The sequence below is a fragment of the Equus asinus genome, chromosome 5 (assembly GCF_041296235.1).
Source record: "Equus asinus isolate D_3611 breed Donkey chromosome 5, EquAss-T2T_v2, whole genome shotgun sequence".
Taxonomy (NCBI): domain Eukaryota; kingdom Metazoa; phylum Chordata; class Mammalia; order Perissodactyla; family Equidae; genus Equus; species Equus asinus.
In genome coordinates, this window is record NC_091794.1 from 25,871,826 (window position 1) to 25,877,825 (window position 6,000).

Sequence of the window (6,000 nt, forward strand, 5' to 3'; positions counted from 1 at the left end):
GTTTATAGTGAATGAAACGAGTAGTAGAAGAGATCTAGAGACATACATATATATTCACTCTTTTAAGCGTAGTCAGGATTTGTTTTGATCATCTATGGTAAGACATGCAGACAGGGAAATGACTGTTATGAAGGAAAAAGGTTTTTTGTTGTTTTTTTTTTCTGAGGAAGATTAGCCCTGAGCTAACATCTGTGCCAATCTTCCTTTATTTTGTATGTGGGTCACCACCACAGCCTGGGTGACAAGTGGTGTAGGTCTGTGCCCGGGATCTGAACCCACAAACCTGGGCCACTGAAGTGGAGCCTGCCGAACTAACCACTACGCCATGGGGCTGGCCTGTGGAAGAAGTTTTTATACTCATAGATCCTTAGAAGCAGGAAGCTTGGTGTACCAGGCATGGGGACCACACAGGGAAGCAGAGTAATAGGGGAAAACATGGGCACAAGCCTTTACTGTGATCTCTGTGGGAAGAAATGGGCCAGGGAAGGTAAGCAGGGTTAGGATTGGCTAGTTTGAATAACTTCAGCAGGCTCTGGGTGTAGTGGCTGTCCCTAGTTGTTTGGTAGCTGGCCCTGGGGTGGTTAGAGAAGGGGAATTGTGGCCTAGAGTGTAAGATCCCATAAAGGAAGTGGTTGGGAGTATGGGCTCTGGATTGGTTGGTTTGACTATGAAAGGTGTGCTAGGAATTAGCTAGCCCTGGGAGGGGCAGTCTCTCAAGGATCAGCAAGACCCCAAGATCTCAAAGCATCAAAAATATAGACTAAAAAGACATGACTAACATATTCACAGACACATAGACTTGTACCAACATATACAGAATCATATATGTAGTGATGTGTATATGCACAAAAATATAAAATCACAATTAGATGATTTTAGTGACTTCAGAAGTCATCAAGTCCAACTTTCTACCTGATGCTTAAACTTCCTGCCAGTACACCTACCACAGGGTCATGAAGACTAGTGTTTGTAAACAATACCATGGACGAGAATCACACTATGTTAATGACTTTTAATGTCTTTCTTGCTACAGAAACAATGTGTCTCATCATTTTTTAAATTCAGGAAATACCAACAAGCAAAAAGAAAAAAATAAAAATCATCCAGAATACCAAGATCAGAAACAATCACTATTTATATTTTTGAACAGTTTTCCCCCCCATGGACATATAGATAATTCATAAAAATAGGATCATGTTTTATACAATGTTTTGTATGAAACCTGCTCTTTTTCATCCAGTACTGTACTGTGAACATCAAGCTCGCTTGAACTTGCCCTTCTCCTATGATAGGAAGCTGGGTCTGAGAATGGAAGATGCAAGGCCTGAATCCCTACTTTTAATAGGCATTGCCAGACCATCCTCCACAAGGTTGTGCCGGGTGACATTCTCACCAATAATGTTTGAGAATGCACATTTCCCTTCGCTAACAGCAGTCATTGTTTTTAAAATCTCTATCAGTTGGAGAGGGAAAAAGGTCATCTCATTGGTGTTTTAATCTCTTTATTTGTTTTTATTACTTGTTCTTTACCACCTTCTGAGAGAACCATTTCTTCTTTGCTTAGTTTGGCTTCTTCCATATATTGAACTGAGTCTGTCTCCAGAAAAAATTCAACTACTTCTAGCCCATCTTTTAACAGACCTAACTAATTAAGTATTCTGCATCTCTATTCACGAGGGATATTGGTCTATACTTGTCTTTTTCTGTAATTTCTTTGTCAGGTCTTGATATTCAGGTAATCCTGGCCTCATTAATGTAGGGTCTGTAACTCCTTTTTTTCCCCCTGATATTTGTGTTCTATAACTTATGTTCTCTTCACTTTTTCTTGGTCCATTGAACTGGGGCTTAACAATTTTGTTGCTCTTTTTACAAAGAACCAACTTCTGGCTTTGGTAATTTTCTCTCTGGTTTGTCTGCTTTCTCTATGTTAATTTCTGTTCTTTATTATTTTCTTCTTTTTGCTTATCTTGGGTTTACTTCTTTTTTTAGTTTCTTGAGGTGGAACCTTGAATTACTGACATTAAAACTTTCTTAGTAATTTAAAGAAATTTGAAGCATTTACAGGTTTAAAATTCCCTCTAAGAACTGCTTTACCTATATTCTACAAATTTCCATATGATGTTTTTCTTTATTATTTTCTTAGAAACATTTTCTAATTTCTCTTGTGATTTCTTCTTTGACTTATAGATTATTTAGAAATGTGTTAATTTCCAAATATTTTGAGTTTTCCTAGATATCTTGTTATTGTTGTCTAATTTAATTATGTTTTAGGAAGAGAACATAATCTGTAGGAATTCAGTCCTTTTAAATTTATTGAGACTTGTTTTATGGCCCAGCAAGTATCTAAGTTGGTGAATGTCCCATGCACACTTGAAACCCTGTATTCTGCAGTTGTGGGATATAGTGGGCAGTAAATATCAATTAGGTCACGGAGATTGAGAGTGTTGTTCAGGTCATGTATGGCTTTACTGATTTTTTTTTGTCTGGTTGTTCAATTGGTTACTGTGAGAGGAGTGTTAAATTTCCAACTATAATTGTGGAATTGTCTATTTCTCCCTTTAATTATATCAAGTTTTCCTTCATGTATCTTGAAATTGTATATTAGGTACATGCACATTTACAATTGTTACGTCTTCCTAATGGAATTGACATTTTTATCATTATTTAGTATCTACGTCTGTTAATACCCTTTGTCTTGAAGTCTATTTTGTCTGGTATTAATATGACCACACCAGCTATTTAATGCTTATTGCTTGCATGGTAGATCTTTTTCCATTCATTTACCTTCAACCTGTCTGTGTCTTTATGTTTAAAGTGTGTCTCTTATGGATGATATAAGCGGAGGCGAGAGGAAGGCTGTATTTGTGAGAAAACTTAAATCACCAGGAATCAGTTTTAAACACTTATGTCTTAGATGGAATCTTCTACTCGAAACTTCTGCTACCATTTGCCCCATGCTATGCTGACTGCCACAGGGGAACCCACCTTTGTTGTCACTTATCAGAGGCACAGCTCTCCTGAAGGGATCCTACTTCAGCCAACCAGCCAGCCACCCCTCAGACAGCAGTGGTTCCCAGGGCAGCAAAGCAAGGCGAGGGCAGGGCTGTGAATGCTGACACTCAGGAGCAGGAATTAAGTGGTGGCAGGAGACAGGGAGCGGCACCCGGGATCTTACCTCTGCCCGAGAAGCGGCCTGTGCAACACATTCAGAAAGGTGAGCAAGAAATAGGCAAGAGACATGGACTGTGACTGATCACTTTTGGAGACCTTTTAAATTGGTTTTTCCTATTTTACATTTTTTATTGACATCTGTAGAACAATAAACGAATTTCTAAATCCTAGACATAATTTTAAGTAAATAAACTTATACTGAATCTACTTTGCATTGTGTTGAGACCAGTTCTACTTTCCCCTGACTTGGGGTTTCCTGTGCCCTCCTTCCCACACACTCATTAGCCCCCTTCATTGAAGGCTGGCTTTGTTCTGTTCTGGCACTTCTCATTTTGTTTACTAACTTGATGAGTCAGTGTCCTCTCCTGGGCCAGGGAACTCAGTGAGAGCTGGGGCAGGGCCTTACTCCTCTTCATGTTCCCAGTGCTCAGGATACAGCAGGTGTGCACACAGGTCTGCTGAATTAATGAATGAGTGGGGGGAGGGGCAGAGCATACAAAACAAAACAAGCAAACAAGTAATAACAAACGGCACTTTTATTTATTAAAGCCAGTCAGGCAAGAGAGCCAGGCTCCTGCCCACTGTAGCTCTTACTGTACCAATCAGGCCAAGAGAAACCCTGTCCCCCTCCAGCAGGAGTTACTGTGTCCCTTTCTACAGCCAGGCCCTCATCAGTCAGAGCTCTGCTTCTACCAGGGAGCGGGTGGCTCTGAGCCACCGTACCCTCCTCAGCCCTCCCCTTTGTTAGGTCGGAAAAGTGCTGAAGCTGCAGAGGTCTGAGTCAGCAGATTAATTCCAGAAACCACCCACTTCAGACCGGAGGGGAATGGGAGTGGAGGCCACTTCTTTTTCCTCTTGAGTTGTTTTCCATTATAAATAACCTAAACTGGAGATCACAGGTATGGGATTATCTCAGAGATCCTCTAATCCAACCCCCTCATTTTTCTGATGAGGACAGAGAAGCCCGGAGAGGCAGTCAACCTTGCCCACAGTCACTACTAACAACTGGTTAGCAGCAGAGCAGTGGTTGGGACAGAGCTCTAGCACCAAACTCTCACTGAGGCGCGGAGAGTGTCTGACTCAGCTTCTTCTGAAGGCCGGCGAGCAGAAGCAGATGTTCTTTCTCTTCCACTTGAGGGAGGAGGGGCTAGGGACATGGCTGCAGACATCTATCAACCAACCAGTGAATGGAAAAACAAACTGTGGTATAATCCAAATAATGGATCTATTCAACAGTAAAAAGGGATGAACTATTGATACATGAAACAACATGGATAAAATAACTATGCAAAATAATCAGCAAAGTAATTATGCTCATTCCTTTATTCTGAGAGAATAAGCCAGACCCCCTCCCCAAATAGACAATACTATTTGATTCCATTTTTGTTTTTTTTAAAGATTTTATTTTTCCTTTTTCTCTCCAAAGCCCCCCGGTACATAGTTGTATACTTTTAGTTGTGGGTCCTTCTAGTCATGGCATGTGGGATACCAGCTCAGCATGGCTTGATAAGCGGTGCCATTTCCGCACCCAGGATTCAAACTGGCGAAACCCCAGGCCGCTGAAGCAGAGCACGTGAACTTAACCACCTGGCCATGGGGCCGGCCTATTTGATTCCATTTTATAAAATTCTAGAAAACACACACTAATCTACGTGACACAAAGAAAATTAATGACATAGTGGGTTAAATGATGGTCTCCAAAAAGGTATGTCCACGTCCCAATTCCCGGAACCTGTGAATGCTACTTTACTTGGAAAAAGGGTCTTTGCAGATGTAATTAAGGACCTTGAGATGAGATCATCATCCTAGATTAACCAGGTGGGCCTTAAATCCAATGTGAAGGGTAAGAAGAAGGCAGAGAGAGATGTGAGACAGACAGAAGAGAAGACCCAGAGAGGAGGAGGCAAGTGATCACAGAGGCAGAGATTGGAATACCTGACCACAAGTCAAAGAATGCCAAAAGATACCAGAGGCCAGAAGAGGCAAAGAATGGATTCTCCCCTAGAGCCTCTGGAGAGAGCGTGGCCCTGCTGCCATCTTGATTTCAGACTTCCAGCCTCTAGGACTGTGAGAGAATAAAGCTCAGTTGTTGTAAGCCACTCAGTTTGTGGTAATTTGTTACAGCAGCCTCAGGACACCAATACAAGTGGTTCCCTGGAAATGGGAAAGACATGGAGAGAGGAGAGAGATGGGAAGGGGAGATTAGAAAGGGGTCAGAGTAAACTTTTGAGAATGACACATATTTTCATTATCATGACTGTGGCGATGTTTCATGGGTGTAGACATGTGTCAAAACTTAAATTGTACACTTAAAAATGTTTACTTTAAGTCTATTACACATTAACAAAACCTTTAAAAAGAAGAAAGACATATGGGTCTAAAATAAGACTCCACTTGCAATATTCTGGCCTTCTGCAAGTAGTCCACAGAACACCGATATATGATGCATTCTTAGGAAACTGATGAGATGAAACACTACCATATGAAGAACAGCTGAGTAACTCCAGAATATTAAAATTGAGAGAACTGATATTCAAATACATGAAGTACTGCTCTGTACAAGAAAAAAGATTCTACTCTTATATGAACTCCATTGGAATCGAGACCAATGACATCAGTTATAGTGAGACAGATGTTGGTTCAAAGAACTTCAGTCAATGCTGTCCACAGATAAAATAGCTGTGGGAGGAGCTAGTTCATGGGAGATTATTTGTCTAGATATTGTAGAGTTGATGCCTGTCTTTGACTCTTTTCTCCAATTCCTGTTTTTTCCCCTCCTCTTATGTTTTGCTGGAGCATCTACTTTAATAGCTTCCAGAAAAGGAAATG